We start from the raw sequence: 21,276 nt of genomic DNA on the forward strand, positions 1-21,276 counted from the left end.
TACCAACTTCCTTTCTCTCTCTGTTTCCTCCCATTCTGTACCAGCTACCTTTCTCTCTATATTCCCCTCTCCTTTCTCTCCCTTCTCTCCTCTATTCCTCTTACCTTTCTTTCTGCCTCCCCTCTTTCTTTCTTTCCTTTTCTCCCTCTCCCCATCTTCTTCCTTCCTCCTTACATGCTCCCTTTGGCTCGTTGCCATGGCAACGTTTGGCGTCTGGTAGCTCCAGCCGTTTTGATCCCAGACACACACACACTCACCAGGGTGGCCTAGGGAGAGATGACCAGGCAGCTGCGACACACCGTTTGATCTGTGGCCTGTGAGAGGAGATTAGACACACACACCATCACACACACTCACATCACACACACTGTCGGAAACACAGACACAAAGAGTGTGGTATTTAACTAGGTAGTGAGTCACTGACCATACCATGACAACCTAGGCTTAAAACTGTTATATTCTGTTGGCTTCCGCTAGCCGCTAAAACAGCTAATATTAATGTATCCCTGTTAGCCTCTGTTAGCTTCTGCTAGCCACTAAAAGCCCATGTTAACGGCCACGTTTGAGTGGTAAGGCTAAAGCAACCGACGGTAGATGAAAGTGGAGGAGTGAAGTCAGAGGAAGTGCATCTGTGACACCTGAAAGTCGGACAGTAATGTGGTTTCCCAACAGCAAGGCTCAGATCAACATGGCAGCGTTGCCATAGTTTTAGAAACGTTTTCTATATAATGTTGAAATGAACATGTATCTGACCCCCATATCACACACTCACATACTGAAGTCATAGTGTAATGTTATGTGTACATTGTACAATCACTTAGTGAGAGAGAGCCTCAAATATCACATTTTATTTGTATATATCCACTGTACACATAAATCACGGAAAACTGGTTCTTTTTCCAGTCTTCTTTGGTCACATTCGCGTGAGTCAATTAAAACACCCTAATGATTGGTTGCCAATAAAGCCTCCCTCAATGCAGGTGATGGCTACAGGATGAAGTTGGTGAAGAACGAAGTTCATTTTTTGTAAAGTTCCAGCAGTTGACCTGTAGGCGCAGGCCTGACAATTTTGACTCCCATAAAACAACACACTTTGAAAGAGCGGCGAGCAACGATAGTCACCGTCTTGACAAAAGTGTTTTCCCGTTAGCCCTGTAATGCATTAGCTTGCAATATACACTGCTCAAAACAATAAAGGGTACACTTAAACAACCCAATGTAACTCCAAGTCAATCACACTTCTGTGAAATCAAACTGTCCACTTGGGAAGCAACACTGATTGACAATAAATTTCACATGCTGTTGTGCAAATGGAATAGACAACAGGTGGAAATTATAGGCAATTAGCAAGACACCCCCAATAAAGGAGTGGTTCTGCAGGTGGTAACCACAGACCACTTCTCAGTTCCTATGCTTCCTGGCTGATGTTTTGGTCACTTTTGAATGCTGGCGGTGCTTTCACTCTAGTGGTAGCATGAGACGGAGTCTACAACCCACACAAGTGGCTCAGGTAGTGCAGCTCATCCAGGATGGCACATCAATGTGAGCTGTGGCAAGAAGGTTTGCTGTGTCTGTCAGCGTAGTGTCCAGAGCATGGAGGCGCTACCAGGAGACAGGCCAGTACATCATGAGACGTGGAGGAGGCCGTAGGAGGCCAACAACCCAGCAGCAGGACCGCTACCTCCGCCTTTGTGCAAGGAGGAGCAGGAGGAGCACTGCCAGAGCCCTGCAAAATGACCTCCAGCAGGCCACAAATGTGCATGTGTCTGCTCAAACAGTCAGAAACAGACTCCATGAGGGTGGTATGAGGGCCCGACGTCCACAGGTGGGGGTTGTGCTTACAGCCCAACACCGTGCAGGAGGTTTGGCATTTGCCAGAGAACACCAAGATAGGCAAATTCACCACTGGCGTCCTGTGCTCTTCACAGATGAAAGCAGGTTCACACTGAGCACGTGACAGACGTGACAGAGTCTGGAGACGCCGTGGAGAACGTTCTGCTGCCTGCAACATCCTCCAGCATGACCGGTTTGGCGGTGGTTCAGTCATGGTGTGGGGTGGCATTTCTTTGGGGGGCCGCACAGCCCTCCATGTGCTCGCCAGAGGTAGCCTGACTGCCATTAGGTACCGAGATGAGATCCTCAGACCCCTTGTGAGACCATATGCTGGTGCAGTTGGCCCTGAGTTCCTCCTAATTTAAGACAATGCTAGACCTCATGTGGCTGGAGTGTGTCAGCAGTTCCTGCAAGAGGAAGGCATTGATGCTATGGACTGGCCCGCCCGTTCCCCAGACCTGAATCCAATTGAGCACATCTGGGACATCATGTCTCGCTCCATCCACCAACGCCACGTTGCACCACAGACTGTCCAGGAGTTGGCGGATGCTTTAGTCCAGGTCTGGGAGGAGATCCTCAGGGGAACACTCCCCCCACCTCATCAGGAGCATGCCCAGGCATTGTAGGGAGGTCATACAGGCACGTGGAGGCCACACACACTACTGAGCCTCATTTTGACTTGTTTTAAGGACATTACATCAAAGTTGGATCAGCCTGTAGTGTGGTTTTCCACTTTAATTTTGAGTGTGACTCCAAATCCAGACCTCCATGGGTTGATAAATTGGATTTCCATTGATTATTTTTGTGTGATTTTGTTGTCAGCACATTCAACTATGTAAAGAAAAACATATTTAATAAGATTATTTCTTTCATTCAGATCTAGGATGTGTTGTTTAAGTGTTCCCTTTATTTTTTTGAGCAGTATATATTAGGATTTAAGTGCTGTTTAGCTGGACTCCTGTGGTCTTCTTATCATTTCAAGGTAATCATTTCAAGGTAATCATTTCACGGTAATCATTTCACGGTAATCATTTCATGGTAATCATTTCACGGTAATCATTTCATGGTAATCATTTCACGGTAATCATTTCAGGTAATCATTTCACTGTAATCATTTCACGGTAATCATTTCATGGTAATCATTTCTCTGGTAATCTGTTCAAGTTCAGTGCACCAAGTGGCATTTTAATGCTTTATGAGGATGATAGCTATGCAGCATGAACACACAAAACACCACACACACACACACACACACACACACACACACACACACACACACACACACACTGCTCTCCCAGGCAAGACGGCTGAGCTTCCTCCAGCCTCTCGGAGGAAGTAAGCCTAACACCACAACTTATCACTGTTACTTTCTTAGTCTGTGTGTGTGTCTGAGTGTCTCTGTGTGTGTGTCGTCTCATCACTGTTACTTTATAACACCAGCTAAAAAAAATCACTTTAAGTAAAATCAATAGACAGATAATCCCCTAAATTAGATTTTGAAAAGCTTCGGCAGACACACACTCACTCACTCACACACACACACAAATCTTCGGCGGCAAGTTAAAACCCAAGGATTGGCCCACTTGACTTGCCGCGGAAACAATCGCGCTAAGACGTCGTTGCCATGGGGATAGGCGAAGGTCAACGATGGAGGGAGATGTTTTCTCGCTTCTCGGTAAATCGTATAAAGGTACTCAAGAATCTGCATATCAAATCAAAGCGCCGGAGTGGGAAACATACGATTATGGCGGCTGAGTGATTAATATGCCAAGTTTTTTGAAGGGCAAACAGAGAGAAGCAAGAGAGATGATAGGGGGCGAGCGAGGCAGGGAGAGGGAGAGTGAGAGACATACAGATAGAGCAATATGGACGAGAAAGAGAGAGGGAGGCGGAGAAAGAGAGCGACAGTGGGTGGCCTCCACCTGATGGACAGGTGAACTCGGAAATGTCAAGGTAAGAGTTCAGAAGAGAGACAGCTAGGTGTCAGAGGTCAAGCAGTGTGGTTGGATGTGATCTTTGTGACCCTCTATGTGTTTACAAAGTACAGGCTGAGCTGGGGAAGGGACAGGTAATTACCATTCTCAGCTCTGCTGTCATCGTTCACTCACCTTGACACAGAGTTTAATCGTCTATCACACTTTTTCGGTCTGTCCGTCTGTCAGGCCGTCAGACTGTCCGTCCGGCTGTCTTTCTGTGTCTCTCTTTTTCGTTCTCTCTCTCTCAATTCAATTCAAGGTGCTTTATTGGCATGGGAAACATATGTTTACATTGCCAAAGCAAGTGAAATGGTTAAACAAAAGTGAAATGAACAAGGAAACGTTAACAGTAATCATTACACTCAGACAAGTTTGAAAATAATAAAAACCTTTGAAATGTCATAATATGTCTATATACAGTGTTGTAACAATGTACAAATAGTTAAAGTTCAAAATGGAAAATAAATATACATAAATATAGGTTGTATTTACAATGATGTTTGTTCTTCACTGGTTGCCCTTTTCTTGTGGAAACAGGTCACAAATCTTGCTGCTGTGATGGCACACTGTGGTATTTCACCCAATAGATATGCGAGTTGATCAAAATTGGATTTGTTTTCTAATTCTTTGCGGTTTTGTGTAATCTGAGGGAAATATGTATCTCTAATATGGTCAGACATTTGATAGGTTAGGAAGTGCAGATCAATTTCCACCTCATTTTGTGGCAACCTTTCTCAATAGCAAGGATATGCTCACTGAGTCTGCACATAGTCAAAGCTTTCCTTAATTTTGGTTCAGTCACAGTGGTCAGGTATTCTGCCAAATATAATTCTAGTTTGCTCTGTTTTATTGTTAATTCTTTCCAATGTGTCAAGTAATTATCTTTTTGTTTTCTCATGATTTGGTTGGGTCTAATTGTGTTGCTGTCCTGGGGCTCTGTGGGGTCTGTTTGTGTTTGTGAACAGAGCCCCAGGACCAGCTTGCTTAGTGGGCTCTTCTCCAGATTCATCTCTGAAGGTGATGGCTTTGTTATGGAAGGTTTGGGAATCACTTCCTTTTAGAATTTAACGTCTCTTTTCTGGATTTTGATCATTAGCGGATATCGGCATAATTCTGCTCTGCATGCATTATTTGGTGTTTTACGTTGTATGCAGAGGATATTTTTGCAGAATTCTGCACGCAGAGTCTCAATTTGGTGTTCGTCCCATTTTGTGAATTCTTGGTTGGTGAGCGGACCCCAGACCTCACAACCATCAAGGGCAATGGGTTCTATAACTGATTTGCCAGATCCTAATTGGTATGTCAAATTGTATGTTCCTTTTGATAGCATAGAAGGCCCTTATTGCCTTGTCTCTAAGATTGTTCACAGTTTTGTGGAAGTTACCTGTGGCTCTGAAGTTTAGGTCGAGGTGTGTATAGTTTTTTGTGTGCTGTGGGGCGAAGGGTGTCAAGATGGTATTTGTATTTGTGGTCCTGGCAACTGGACCTTTTTTGGAACACAATTATTTTTGTCTTCCTGAGATTTACTGTCAGGGCCCAGGTCTGACAGAATCTGTGCAGAAGATCTAGGTGCTGCTGTAGGCCCTCCTTGGTTGGGGACAGAAGCGCCAGATCATCAGCAAACAGTGGACATTTGACTTCTAGTAGGTTGAGGTCTGGTGATGTAGACTGTTCTAGTGCCCTCGCCAATTCGTTGATATATATGTTGAAGAGGGTGCGGCATAAGCTGCGTCCCTGTCTCACCCCTCGGCCTTGTGGGGTAAAACATTGTGTGCTTTTTGCCAATTTTAACCGCACACTTGTTGTTTGTGTACTTGGATTTTATAATATTGTATGTTTTTTCCTCCAAGGCCATTTTTCATAAATTTGTATAGCAGACCGTCATGCCAAATTGAATCAAAACCTTTTTTGAAGTCAAAAAGCATGAGAAGACATTGCCTTCGCTTTGGTTTCTTTGTTTGCCAATTAGGGTGTGCAGCGTGAATACCTGGTCTGTTGTAAGGTAATTTGGTAAAAAGCCAATTTGACATTTGCTCAGTACATTGTTTTCACTGAGGAAAGTCTGCTGTTAATGATAATGCAGATGATTTTCCCAAGGTTGTTGTTGACATACATCCCACGGTAGTTATTGGTGTCAAATTTGTCTCCACTTTTGTGGATTGGGGTTATCAGTCCTTGGTTCCAAATATCGGGGAAGTTGCCAGAGCTGAGGATGATGTTAAAGAGTTTTAGTATTGCCAATTGGAATTTGTGGTCTGTATATTTCATGATTTCATTTGGGATACCATCAACGCCACAGGCCTTTTTGGGTAGGAGGCTTTGTATTTGGTACTGTAGGTCATTCAATGTAATTGGAGAATCCAGTGTGTTCTGGTAGTCTTTAATAGCTGATTCTAAGATTTGTATTTGATCATGTATATGTTTTTGCTGTTTGTTCTCTGTTCTTTGTTATGGAGCCAAAAAGATTGGAGAAGTGGTTTATCCACACATCTCTGTTTTGGATAGATAACACAACTCTTTGTGTTGCTGTTTGTTTAGTGTGTTCCAATTTCCCCAGAAGTGGTTAGATTCTATGGATTCTTCAATTACATTGAGCTGATTTCTGACGTGCTGTTCCTTCTTTTTCCGTAGTGTATTTCTGTATTGTTTTAGTGATTCACCATAGTGTAGGAGTAGACAGGTTTTCTGGGTCTCTATGTTTTTGGTTGGATAGGTTTCTCAATTTGTTTCTTGGGTTTTTGCATTCTTCATCAAACCATTTGTCATTGTTGTTCATTTTCAAATGTTGTCTACTTGACATTTTTAGATGTGATAGGGAAGTTGAAAGGTCAAATATACTTGTTTAGGCCTTCTACTGCAAAGTTTACCCTTTCACTATTACAGTGGAACGTTTTGTCCAGGAAGTTGTTTAAAAGGGATTGAATTTGTTGCTGTCTAATTGTTTTTTGGTAGGTTTCTAAACTACTTTCCTTCCATCTATAGCATTTCTTAATATTGTGCAGTTCCTTTGGATTTGATGGCTCATGATTGAATATTGCTCTGTTCAAGTCGACTGGGATTTTGCTGTGATCTGATAGGGGTGTTAGTGGGCTGACTGTGCATGCTCTGAAAGACTCTGGGTTGGTTATTTTATCATAGTTGTGTCAAGGGGGGCATATTTGGGAAGGAATACTGTCACCTCCAGGTAGGTGTTTGTCCCCCTGTTTGCTGAGAGTGTCAGGTTCTTGTCCAGCTCTGGCAAGTGGTGGAAAAAGTTCCCAAATTCATACTTGAGTAAAAGTACAGATACTTTAATAGAAAGTTACTCAATTAAAAGTGAAAGTAGGCCAGTAAAATACTACTTGAGTAAAATATACTTATTAATTGCTAAAAAATACTTAAGTATCAAAAGTAAAAGTATAAATTGTTTAAAATTCCCATTATTTAGTAAAGCAGACGGCACAATTGTCTTGATTTAAAAAAAATTCAGATAGCCAGGGGCACACTCCAACACTCAGACATTATTTACAAAAGATGCATTTGTGTTAAGTGAGTCCGCCAGACGAGAGGCAGTAGAATGACAACGTGTTCTCTTGATAAGTGAGTGAATTTGACTAGTTTCCATTCAAAATGTAATGAGTACTTTGGTTGTCAGAGAAAATGTATGGAGCAAAAGTACAATATTTTCTTTAGGAATGTAGTGAAGTAAAAGTAAAAGTTGTAAAAATTATAAATCGTAAAGTAAAGTACATATGCCCCAAAAAACGACTTAAGCAGTACTTTAAAGAATTTTTACTTAAGTACTTTACACCACTGGTTCTGGCATTTAGGTTGCCACAGACTAGTACATGTCCCTGAGCCTGGAAATGGTTGAAATCCCCCTCTAGGATGGAGACGCTGTCATCTTTAAAGTATGGGGATTCTATTGGCGGGATATAGGTAGCACACATGAGGACATTTTTCTCTGTTGAGATCATTTCCTTATTAATTTCAAGCCAGATGTAAAATATTCATTTTTTTACTAATTAAATAGAGTGGGTTAGGTCTGCTCTATACCAAATTAGCATACCACCCGAGTACCTTTCCTGTTTCACACCTGGTAGTTTGGTGGATAGGATTACCAGCTCTCTGTAACCAAGAGGGCAACCAGTGGGTCAACTCCTCTATACCATGTTTCTTGTAGGATGACAATGTGTATATTTTAATTTCTTTGATGAAGTCTGGGTTAGTGCTCTTTAGGCCAACGGCAGATGACCTCAGACCTTGTATATTCCAGGATGAAATAGTAAAAGCTTTGTGTTCCATGGTGTCTAGTGTTGTTTTCGTGTGGTTTATGCCGGGACCATTACAGTAGGTGTGAGCAGAGCATGTTGGGCATCTGATACATTCCTCTTAGGTTGCAGGATGGGGCTTTTGGAGGTGCATTAGTGGTGGTTGGGCCTGTTGCTCTGCTCACGGCCTGGGCATATGTGCAGCTGTCATGTTGAGGTCCTTGCTGCAGGGGCAAGGAGCATGGGGGGGCAGAAGGGGCATAAGACTGATCTGGGGGGGCCTATATAGGGTGTGTCCAGGGTTTGTTTGGGGTGGTCTCAGCTGGTTGGGGTGTGGCTGGTGAAGCTGTGGTCTGGGTGTAGGTCCTCTTGGCGTGGGTTCTCTTGGTACAGGTCCTTTGGGAGGGGGTCTTGCAGGTCTGTGAGGGTGTCTTGCGTGTCTGAGCGGGGCGTCCGTTGCTCTGTTGCTCCTGTGTGAGGTGCTGGGGCTTGAGGGGTTGAGGGTGACTGAGGTTGAGGTTGAGGGTGACGTCCTTCAGGGTCCTGGCAAAAGTTGGGATTGCTGCCTTGTAGAGTTGGTCCTGGTCGTAAAGGCTGTTCAAGTCCAAGGTGGAGTGGTGGGCCAGGTAGACATTAGGTTTTGAGGCACAGTCCTGGGGAATGCTTGCATTCACCCGCTGTATGGTGGCAAGGTGAAAGTCTTTTTGTGGTAGCAGGGTGGAGATGACCACTTGTGCGTTGGGGAAAATGGATGAAGCTTTTTCAATCACTCCCTTGAATGCTGTGGCCACTCTTTCCTGCTGGTCCCTCAGGTCGTTTATGCTGTTATGATGTTGCTGGGGGACCCTAGTCTGTCCTCGGACAACAGCTCCAGGGCATGCTTAGTGTGAGCACCAGAGCTTAGCCACTTTGTGTTTGGGAAGAAGTTTATTCTCTTGAATGTATTTGCCATTTGAGTCAATGAGGAGCACCATTTCTGGCTTTTGTGTGTCCTCAGTGGGTGTGTGGGGGTTGTCAGGAATATCGGGGGAGCTGACAGGGGGGCTGTTAGGAGGGGGTGGGGTCTGTTGGGTTGGTGTGTCCTGTGTTGTTTGTCCCAATGTGGTGTTGAAGTTGTGGTCCGGGTCTGAGGTGGGTTGTTCTGCTGGCTTCTCTGGGGGAGTGTCCTGCTCTCTGTCACACCTCAGCTTTCTCACCTCCTCCTTCAGTGCTGTTAGATGGGCTGCGTGTTCCTCTCTCTCCTCCATACGTTCTCTCACCTCAGTCCAGAGTGCAGACAGGTCTCTCAGACAGCCATCCATCTCCACCTTCATCCCTCCGGGTCTTGATGGGGAGTGTTGTTGTGCTGGTTTGTTCTGTCTGGATTGTGTGGACTAGCTCTCTGAGCTCCACCATGTCTCTCTCCAGCTCTGTGAATGTATCCCTCTCAATGATGGAGGAGCAGTGCAGTTGTGGGACCTGGGTGTGTTCAGTGCTGGGGGGTGACTATGCTCGTCTACAGGACAGTTTGAAGAGGTGTGTTCAGACTCACTCAGGATGGGGGAACCGTCACAGAAAGAGAGCTTTTCCGGCTCTGCTCTCTCTTTGATCCTGTAAAAGTCCTGCTGGAACTGCTTGAGGATTCCCTACACCGTTACTGTCCAAGACTTGATCACGTTGACAGAGGTTGTTTCAATTTCCTCAATGTCTAGTATTTTGAGTTTCAAACCTGGGCCAATACCCTCTCTCTTGACATAGGGGTAGTGTGCTCTTATAGCACTGTGCCATGCTAGGGGATGGTCTGTGCGGAAAATTAAGTTGCAAATGGTGTCTCTGGAGTGTCCTTGAGGAGCTTCTTTGTGTGCTTATTCCATGCAGTGTTATTTTTAATATCCAAGGGGTATTGTACTGTGATGACATCTACACAGGGGGCTTCCAAGGTCTCTGCATTTGGGTGGGGGATGCTGTGAGACTCTCCTGCCATTGTTAGGCTCTTGAGTTTTCACACATCTAACTTCACACTTCAGTCCTAATTCACATTGCAGCCAGGTCTGTTCTGTCCTAGCAGCTTGGTAGCTTAGTAGCCTTATTTACTAAGCTTTATATAACAAAATGACCTAGAGATTATTGTCTTTTACTTTGTGGCTTCAGAAGTAGCTTCAGACTGAATATTACTCTCAGTTTTGTGTTGGATGCTATTTCCAGGTTCCACTGTGCTTCTTCTGCAGGTTTTGGTTTGTTAGAAGTTTTTGCTTGATAGTCTTTGGTAGTAAGAATCCATTCAGGTTATTTTGTTCAAAATCAAGGTTTTAGGTGTGGAATTTTGATTTGGTTTGAAGGTTTTGATGTAGAGGGTAGTATCCTGTATAAGTCCTTGCGAGAAAAAAATCTACATTTATCCAACTGTAATTATATTTTTTTCAGAAGAACACAGAAGCCCATGAGCTCTCTTTCTCTCTCCCTCTCCATCTCTGATTGAAAAAGACCAACTCCAGTTAATAACAGCCCTGTTGACAGGTACAGCTATACATGTGGAACTGATGGAAGGGTGAGAAAGAGAGAAGGGGAGTGAAAGGGAGGAGTAGGGAGAAATAGGAAAAGGGTCTAGAGAGACAGAGGGAAGGGATGTAGACTAGAGTAAAACAGAGGAAGCAGAGGGAGATGCAGATTCAGAAGGAGAAAGAGCGAGAGAGAGAGAGAGAGAGAGAGAGAGCGAGAGAGAGAGAGCGAGAGAGTATATGTGTATGAATGCTTTGCTGGAGGGGATGTGAGTGTTAATTTCAGATGATTAAATTGTTAATTTTCCTGGTTGATACAACTGCCATCGCCTGATTAAAGCAGTGAAGAGTTTCATATTCCACAGCTTTGTCACGCAAACAACTCCCCAATGTTTACACACAAACACACGTACACAGTCCCTCTGGTCACGAGGAGAAAATGAAAGAGGTTCTGTTCAATTACACTTTGCCTGTAGATTCAGAGATGTTTGAGTATACTCCCACTGCATACAGTATAAATAGCATCCCTCTTTTATTCTCTCTTTCTCTCTTTCTTAATCAGTATCTTTCTCTATCTATATCTCTTTCTCTCCGTTTCTCTCTCATACATACAGACTATACATTCCATGACAAATTCCAATTGAAAACATCAAACAAGAGGTGGTTAGTTGGTGTTAGTTCAAGGATCTACTTTTCAGGGTGTTGCCCTTTATAATGTTAAAGTAGGTGCCCGGTGTTTTCAGATTTGAAATATGACTGACCTCTAATTACTTAGAATACGAGTGAAATAGTTTTCCTTCAACATTTTTTAAATGAAGTATGTTAAAAAGCTGCTTTTCTCTGTTGGAATGATGTGCCAACCACAGAATGATGTGGGCGTATACCGGTCACTAAAAATATTCACGCACGTAGACCGCTGATTGGCCAGCTCATCCTCCTGTAGACCGCCAATTGGCCAATTCATTCTCCTTAGGGAGCTTACATCATGTTATATAAGGAAATAGCACGCCTTTTTTTGAATGGTCTCTTTGAGATACAAGTTTGAGGTGGGATTTTTGAGTTTTATTCTCCAATTTATGCTTTGGCCACAAATATGAGCAACATTATTAGGTATGAGTTAAGAGAAAATGAACTTTTAAAGTCAGATTTTCACTGGTCTGTTACATTAAGAACATACTCCTCTTCTATAGTAGACGAGAGAGAGAGAGAGACGGAGAGAAAGAAAGAGAGAACGAGAGTTAGATATGTTATTACTGCAATCCTCCTGTCTGCTCCAGAGAGAAGAATGTGTACAAGTTCAGTTACATTCATATCATCTAAATACACCAAAATTACTTTGTAACCCACAAGGTTCCATGGTTCCTTAAAAAGTATATAGTAGTGATGTGCGAGTTGACTCATTCCACAGTCCCCGCGGGGCGGACGGGTTTAGGGTCATGAAATAGTGTGTGGATGAAGTGCCGGTGAGTGGCTGGTGAGTTGAAAGAGAAACAATAGCTTAAAAAATCCATAAATCCATATATTTCTTGTGCAATTTCTATCTATTGGCTACATTGAGGTTTTTCTTTCATTATTTTAGGATATCTGGTATTAGAGCATGACGCTAAACTTTAGGGTTTCAACTGGACGTTCCAAATAGCCTACACTACGTTGCCAAATAATGCTTTTGGGAACAGGCAGAAAATGTTAACGTCAATCCACGGAGGAAAAAAGGACATTGTGGAAGTTTAATTCAATAAGGAAAAAGCTGTGAATGGAGAATTGAAAATAAAGAGAAGGGAGGGCCAGAAAAGTCATGTTTGGAAAAGATTTGGTTAAGTGGTAGAAGAGGATGATAGCAGTGCCAGCTATGTGATGTGCGATGATTGTGAGGTGCTATGCAAATTCGACAGTCACAAGACGGGGGACTTGAAATAGACCTATGACACGTCAAGGGAACTGTAGCTTACTGTTCAGATGGGTTAAATGGAAACTGAAATCTGGACACTGGTCTTATAACCTCTCACATAGCCTTAATATTAACTCCTGTAGAATGAAGCATTTCTTGCAGTAGAATGATACACCAAAATGTGGGGAACATTTTTACTTGGGAACAGGAGTGGAGAAAAATGATTTATTTATTTCTGCATCTTGAGAGAATGCAATGCTCAGTTAGATACAACCTGTAGAGGTGCCGTCCTCATCATAAAAGCATTATAAGAGCTGAAAGTATTTCAACCATATAAAATATGCATTGAAGCCGAACTGAAGTCTTATCAGAAACACGTTGGGTTGTTTTCACACCTTTCTTTTTCTTTACAACCGGTCAAACTGATGTGATTTGGACATTTTGCACAACAAATATTTCCCTTTTAAGGGGGGGGGGGGGGCATTATTGTATTTTCTCCCCCAGTACCTAAATGCTTTAATTCTATCGATCTATTACATTATTCTGGTGAGCAATGGTTTATTTAGTCTTCTAGGGCAACATATAATGACAAAAGAGAAGCTGCATGTATCTAATTGTAGACAAGTTGACTAGCAAGTAACCTACCAAAATGTTGAATATTATAAGTAGAAACATATCTAAATCAGGCAAAAAAGAATGTCCTGCACCCCCTGTCAAAAAATCATTCTGCCATCTTTAATCGTAGCATATAAAGCATTTTCTGTCACGCCCTGATCTGTTTCACCTGTCCTTGTGCTTGTCTGCACCTCTCTCCAGGTGTCGCCCATCTTCCCCACTTATCCCCTGTGTTTTCTGTCTGTTTGTGCCAGTTCGTCTTGTTTGTTCAAGTCAACCAGTGGTTTCTCAGCACCTGTTTTTCCCCAGTCTTTCTTTTGCTCGTCCTCCTGGTTTTGACCCTTGCCTGTCCTGACTCTGAGCCCGCCTGCCTGACCACTCTGCCTGCCCCTGAGCCTGCCTGCCATCCTGTACCTTTGCCGCAACTCTGGATTATTGACCCCTGCCTGTCTTGACCTGTCGTTAGCCTGCCCCTGTTGTTGCAATAAACATTGTTACTTCAACACAGTCTGCACTTGGGTCTTACCTGAAACCTGATAGTACGAACGGGCCATAACTGACCCAGCAGACTTGGACCAGCTCTACAACGCCATCTCCTCCCAAGGATCCATCATTGGTAGACAGGAGGAGTTGCTTCGCGGTCTAATGGAAGGGTTCCAGGACGTGGCCTAACGTCACAGCCTAGCATTGGAGCAATTCCGTGGGTTTCCTACCAGGCAGCCTACCATGACGGTAACCTCCCAGCCCCTCAGTAACCCGGCTGGTAGCAGCACCATCAACCCAGTTTCCCGGGAACCCCGCTTACCTCCCCCGGAGCACTACAATGGAGATTCCAGAACCTGCCGGGCCTTTCTCTCCCAGTGCTCCCTTGTTTTTGAGCTGCAACCTTCTTCGTTCCCCTCGGACCACTCGAAAATGGCGCACATTATTACGCTGATGTCCGGGAGGGAACTCGCCTGGGCCATGGCGGTGTGGGAGCAACAATCCGCTGTCTGCCTCAGTCTGGAGGTATTCATGGTGGAGGTGAGAAAAGTTTGAGGCTCCGGTGTCCGGGAGAGTGGCTGCCTGGAAGTTACTCCAGCTTCGGCAGGACACCCTCAGTGTGGCAGACTATGTGATGGACTTCTGCACGCTGGCAGCGGAGGGTACCTGGTACCTGGAAGCGCTGTTCGACACGTTCCTGCACGGATTATCGGAGGGAAAGGATGAGCTGGTAGCCCAAGAACTACCAACGGATCTCGACTCACTCATCACTTTAACCATCCGGATCGATGGTCGGCTACGGGAACACAGGAGGGGGAAGAGGTCCGATTGCGGTCTCTGGCTTCTACATCCCCGAGAGGATTTGAGCTTACCTGAGTCCCTCTAAGAGCCTCCTCAGACTGCCGATTCACCTCTTCCCGAGCCGATGCAGCTCGGCAGAGCTAGGCTGTCTCCAGCCGAACGCGTACGCAGACTTGAGACCCAGTGTTGTCTGTATTGCGGTACTGCCGGTCATTATGTGTCTACCTGTCCCTTCAAGATACCTAGCTCATTTGTTGGAGTGAGTACTCTGCTGGGCCTTAAAGAAAACATTTTATCTCCCTTTGCTCGCCCCCCTCTCTGTGCCATCCTGCGGTGGGGCAACCAGTCCAAGTCTCTCCAGGTACTCATCAACTCGGGGGCCGATTTGAGTCTCATAGATGTTACCCTAGCATCCGAGCTGGGCATCCCCACTCAATCCCTCTCTATTCCCATGGGTGTTATAGCGCTGCACTCTATAGGCTGGGTCACCCACCAGACCACCCCAGTCAACCTACGAGTGTCGGAGAACCACAGCGAGACGCTCCAACTCCTGCTGGTTGAGTCTCCGCAGGTTCCTGTGGTATTGGGATTCTATTGTCATGCGCTGATCTGTTTCACCTGTCCTTGTGCTTGTCTCCACCCCCGTCCAGGTGTCGCCCATCTTCCCCACTTATCCCCTGGGTATTTATACCTGTGTTTTCGGTTTGTCTGTGCCAGTTCGTCTTGTTTGTTCAAGTCAACCAGTGTTTTCTCAGCTCCTGTATTTCCTCAGTCTCTTTCTCGTCCTCCTGGTTTTGACCTTTGCCCTTTCTGACTCTGAGCCAGGCTGCCTGACCACTCTACCTGCCCCTGACCCTGAGCCTGCCTGCTGTCCTGTACCTTGCCGCTACTCTTGATTATCGACCCCTGCCTGCCTTGACCTGTCGTTTGCCTGCCCCTGTTGCAATAAACATTGTTACTTCAACACAGTCTGCATTTAACTTTCTAGATTTGCGCGTTAGGGTTGGGTGCGGGCTTCCGATTTTCACTTCATAACATATAATCGGTCGGTTGCGGATGGGTTATTAGCAATTGCTGGTGGGTGCAGATGAACAAACAGCTGTCTCGTGCACCACTATAGGCTCTGGTTACTTCCTGAGGAACATTCAGTTGCCAAATGTTCACAAACTTTGCAGATAGAAAAGGCATGACTAGAGCCAATGTGATTCCTTATTCTACATGTCAGGAAGTGAATGTTTGTTCTTCATGGCCTATTTCTATCTGAACATTCTAAAATGTTGCGTCCTGCTGAATGCGCCCCTGTTTTGATTGCAGTAGCAAGTGGATAAAATAATCTGCTAAATGTCATATACAATATACATATATATACACTACATGACCAAAGGTATGTGGACACCTGCTCGTAGAATATCTCATTCCAAAATCATGGTCATTAATATGGAGTTGGCCCACCCTTTGCTGCTATAACAGCCTCCACTCTTCTGGGAAAGCTTTCTACTAGATGCTGGAACATTGCTGCTGGGACTTGCTTCCATTCAGCCACAAGAGCATTAGTGAGGTTGGGCACTGATGTTGGGCAATTTGGCCTGGCTCGCAGTCGGCGTTCCAATTCATCCCAAAGGTGTTCAATGGGGTTGAGGTCAGGGCTCGGAGCAGGCCAGTCAAGTTATTCCACACCAATCTCGGCAAATAAGTTCTGTACGGACCTCGCTTTGTGCATTGTCATGCTGAAACAGGAAAGGGCCTTCCCCAAACTGTTGCCACAAAGTTGGAAGCACAGAATGATCAAGAATGTCATTGTATACTGTATCATTAAGATTTCCCTTCACTGGAACTAAGTGGTCTAGCCCGAACCATGAAAAACAGCCCCAAACCATTATTCCTCCTCCATCAAACTTTACAGTTGGCACTATGCATTGGGGCAGGTAGTGTTCTCCTGGCATCCGCCAAACCCAAATTTATCCGTCGGACTGGTAGATGGTGAAGAGTGATTCCACTGCTCCAGAATCCAATGGCGGCGAGATTTACACCACTCCAGCCAACATTTGGCATTGCGCATGGTGATCTTAGGCTTGTGTGCGGCTGCTCGGCCATGGAAACCCATTTAATGAATCCTTGACGAACAGTTATTGTTCTGATGTTGCTTCCAGAGGCAGTTTGGAACTCGGTAGTGAGTGTTGCAACTGAGGACAGACACTTTTTACGCACTACGCGCTTCTGCACTCGGCGGCCCTGTTCTGTGAGCTTGTGTGGCCTAGCACTTCGCGGCTGAGACGTTTTTGCTCCTAGTTGTTTCCACTTCACAATAACAGCACTTACAGTTGACCGGGGCAGCTCTAGCTGGGCCGAAATATATAGTTATTATTATTACTACTATATTAAGTGAGTGTATCAGGAAGGGGGAAGCCATCTTGATAGATTTATTTGATCAGAAATGTTTGCTAAATAGAAAATTGTTTATAGTTTAAAGCTTTAGTTTTGTCACTCCATTCAAGTGAGAATATTTTCAAAGACTTATTTAAAAGATATTGTATTGATTGTGAAGCGAAGTTTCAGTGGACTAATGCTTCTAAGGACCAAAGTTTGGAAGGCCTAGTTAGTTAAATTTTTGTTTTTTCTTCTGTAGACTAATTTCCTTTAGGAATAGTACACAGACTAACAACTGAACTGGTAAAATCCATCCTTATTTCATTGGGTTTAGTGCTAACTGACCATTTTTGATGTGTGTTATATGCTTGCTAAAAAAAAGAACGTTAGTGAAAGGGTGTCGCTGTTAGTGCTGGCATCAGTCATGTGTACAATCAACAGTGTGTTTGTGGCTTTAGCAGAGGGCAATAACATCCACCAAAACCACTGTGCCCAAACAAAACTGGCCTTCCTCAGCCCTCTCTCTCTCTCTCTCTCTCTGCCTCTCTCTCTGTTTCTGTCTCTCTTCCTCTCTCTCTTTTTGAATGAATACATCTGTTGAAGCTCCTAGACACATCATCAGTGATGTAACCTGGGGTCATAGGGTGTTTTGGGTCTTACAACATCAGACACCCTCGCCCAGGTGACCCAGCCGAGGTTGATCACACTCTGACAGGTGGCATTACACTGCTCCCCATAAATCTCCTCTCTTGATCCAGAGCCATCTTGAGGCTTTTTCAGCTGCCTCGAGGGTGCTGCTGACGGCTCTCCTCCTCTTCGCTCCATTGATGCAGAGTGTTCTGTACTCTCTGTAGAGGGATTGCCTAGCAAAACCCCTGCAGCCTACCTCGATAGGCATGCACCTAGCCTTCCAACCCTGCTTCCGACAGTCGATGACCAGACCCTCGTACTTGGCCTTCTTCCTCCCGTACGCCTCCTCCAGACCATTTTCCCAAGGGACTGTCAGCTCCAGAATAATGATGGTCTTTGTGGACTCTGGTCTCAGGGTTGTCTTGATAATGTGCTGTGGAAACTTGAGCTGCTTCTCCAGGTCTGCTCTCAGCTGTCAGTCCTGAGCAGTAGCTAGGATCCCTGCTGCTGTTTCGGATTTTGAGCCTGACTGCTCTCCAGCTCGAATGAAAGTGATCTGCTGACTAGTGGGCCGTGCTTGCTTGCTGTTGCCAAATCCTGTGCATATTGCTTCTGCAATGGTCTTGAGAACCTGGTCATGGCGCCAGCAATATCGGCCCCCTCCCAGAGCTTTAGGACAACAGCTTAGGATGTGCTCCAGTGTCTCTCTCTTGGAGGATAGCGGGCTTGCAGGAGACTCCACTTTGCCCCAGCCGAACAAGTTCAATAGGCTGAGTAGGACATCATATATCGCCTGGATCAGAAACTTGATGCAGTGTGGTTCCATCTGCCAGAGGTCAGTCCACAAGACTGTTCTGTCCACCACCTGCTCCCACATACAGGCTCCTTGCTGTCTCATTCCCGCTGCTCTGCTGGATCTCTCCTTTTCCACAGCTGCTCTCACCTCCTCCTGAACCAGCCTCCATCTCTCCTTCCCTTTGGCAGTGTCGTACCGGGGGGTTGAAAAGGTTCCCAGACCAGCTCTTCCCCGGGTCACTGCTCGCACCAGGACACTGTGGTGCAGCCAAGACTCAGCCTGCAGCACGGCCTCCTCTGTTCTCCATTTCCTCCTGGTCTTGACCTCTACCCCCTCTTGGGTCGCTCTACTCCCTGTAATGCATCACTTCCCTCACCCAAGTCACCTTGAACTCCTCTTCCAGGGACTTCAAGGGCAGCCTCAGCTTGTTGTTGCTCCCATAGAGGGTGATGCTGCTCAGGCTCCTGGGCAACCTCAACCACCTCCGGAGATAGCTGCTGACTTCCTCTCAAAGAACTCAACAGTGAAGATGGGGACGTCGTAGATGGGCTCAGGTCAGAGTATCCTCGGGAGGATGCCATGCTGAACTTGCTGGGCAGTCCTGACCTCTCATTCTGTCCAAACAGCAAAAAAAAAGGGAGAAAAGTGAATGAATCACACTCCCCCCTCCCTCATCCCCCTGTTCTCTTTATTGAGGCAGCTGCACCCTTTGACCTCCCCGCTTGTGGAATGTGTGTGAGGGGAGGGAGGAGGGGAGAGAAGGGGTGCGGGCTAGGGGGTCTCTCTTTCTCTCCCCACAACAAAAGCTGTCAGGGCGAACAATAGGCCCTGCAGAATAGTGTGTGTCCAGAGGGGCAGTCATCCGTGGTAAGGTGCAAACTAGGCAGAGAGAGGGAGAGTGAAGGAGCGGGGGAGAGTGAAGGAGAGGGGAGGGAGACAGAGAGAGAGATGAAGAGATGGAGAGAGGGAGAAGGGGAAGGCAGAGGAGACAGAAAAAGAGAGAAGAGTGAGCAGAAAGAGACAGATGGAGGGAGGGAGAAAGAGGAGGGAGAGGCGAGAGAGGGATAAAATCAAAGTTTATTTGTCACGTGCGCCGAATACAAAAGGTGTAGACCTTACAGTGAAATGCTTACTTACAGGCTCTAACCAACAGTGCGAAAAAAAAGGTATGTGTGTGTGTGTGTGTGTGTGTGTGTGTGTGTGTGTGTGTGTGTGTGTGTGTGTGTGTGTGTGTGTGTGTGTGTGTGTGTGTGTGTGTGTGTAGGTAAGTAAAGAAATAAAACAACAGTAAAAAGACATTTTAAAATAAGAGTAGCAAGGCTATATACAGACACCGGTTAGTCAGGCTTATTGAGGTAGTATGTACATGTGGGTATGGTTAAAGTGACTATGCATATATGATGAACAGAGAGTAGCAGTACCGTAGAAGAGGGGTTGGCGGGTGGTGGGACACAATGCAGATAGCCCTGTTAGCCAATGTGCGGGGGCACTGGTTGGTCAGGCCAATTGAGGTAGTATGTACATGAATGTATAGTTAAAGTGACTATGCATATAAGATAAACAGAGAGTAGCAGCAGCCTAAAAGAGGGGTTGGGGGGGCACCCAATGCAAATAGTCCGGGTAACCATTTGGTTACCTGTTCAGGAGTCTTATGGCTTGGGGGTAAAAACTGTTGAGAAGCCTTTTTGTCTTAGACTTGGCACTCCGGTACCGCTTGCCATGCGGTAGTAGAGAGAACAGTCTATGACAGAGAGAGAGAGAGAAAGAGAGAGAGGGAAAGAGAGCGAGAGAGAGAGAGAGAGAGAGAGAGAGAGAGAGAGAAAGAGAGAGCGAGACACAGATAGAGAGAGGGAGTGATGGGGACTAGAGGAGAGATATTTGTTTTGTCTAGGCACACTCATAAACACTGAACTTCCGTTGCCAAAGGAAACACAACACAAGGCCCAATATTGCGTGTGTGCGTGTTTGTGTCTGTGTGTTTTCCGTTTGTGCGCACGTGTGTTTGTGTGTGAGTGAGTGAGCTGGCTGTGGTGGGTAAGGGGCCTGTGGAGCAGAGGGGACCAATGACTCACTGTACCAATGACATCAGTACTGTCAGAACCCCACACTGCATCAGTACTCATTCAATATTTGTGTGTGTGTGTGTGTGTGTGTGTGTGTGTGTGTGTGTGTGTGTGTGTGTGTGTGTGTGTGTGTGTGTGTGTGTGTGTGTGTGTGTGTGTGTGTGTGTGTACATGCATGTTCATCTGTACAAGTGTGTGTGTGAGGGGAGGAGCGACGCCTCATATTCTGCAGCTGGGCTACAGACAAAGGTGTTGGTCACGCTTTGCCCTAAGATGCGGGTGTGTGTGTTTTGAGATGGGGAAGAGGGGGGTGTTCTTAGGATTTTGCTTTGAAAGCCCAGGGCGGCATACTGTTGTAAAATGATGGATTTTCCAGAGGGAAGGGTGCTTTTGTAATGTCAGGACAAGAGTATCTAAAGTGATGAAGGGTATGCACTCTGCTCAGAGGTAGTAGAACAAACTCACCCCTCACTAGAGGAAAACAACCATTTAAATCCAAAGAGACTGTAACTATAGTGCTCAGCCCTGGAGATTTGACGAAGTGTGTTTGAGCTTCCTCCAAAGAGCATCTTCGAAAAACACATTTGTGTAATTGTCAGCACTCAAGGGGCCCTCTTACCTTTGTTTTCTCCTTACCAAAATGAAACGTTCTCTCGTACGTTCTCTAGTAAAAGGTTCTTAAAACCAGTCAAATGGTGGATTTCTTTGTTTTTGTTTTGCTGAATGCTTTTGTTTGTTGACACGACAGAATGTATTTTTGGGGGTTTATTTCCAGAATGAAACAGGTGGTCTTTGTATGTAGTCCCCCTACTCTTTTTTTCCTTCATTCTATCCACCTCCCTCTCTCCTTCTCCACAATGGTTTGATGGACACTTTTTCTTTCTGACGCTTTCACAGTCACCAAAACTCAACTTACCCTTCACTCCTCCCTCTCCTTCCCCCCTCCACTCCTCCTTTACTAGCTCTCTCTCGCTTTCCTTCATGGTCTCTTCAATTCAATTCAATTCATTTCAATTCGAAGGGGCTTTATTGGCATGGGAAACATGTTTACATTGCCAAAGCAAGTGAAATAGGTAATAAACAAAAGTGAAATATGC

General features: G+C 45.4%; 1 pseudogene; it reads right to left on the reverse strand.

Moving 5' to 3' along the window:
• Window positions 1-17,411: 17,411 nt before the first annotated feature.
• LOC123728664 (uncharacterized) overlaps window positions 17,412-21,276 on the reverse strand; it is a 189,195-nt pseudogene continuing 185,330 nt past the window's right edge.

Source organism: Salmo salar, chromosome ssa18, assembly GCF_905237065.1.
Source record: "Salmo salar chromosome ssa18, Ssal_v3.1, whole genome shotgun sequence".
Lineage (NCBI taxonomy): Eukaryota > Metazoa > Chordata > Actinopteri > Salmoniformes > Salmonidae > Salmo > Salmo salar.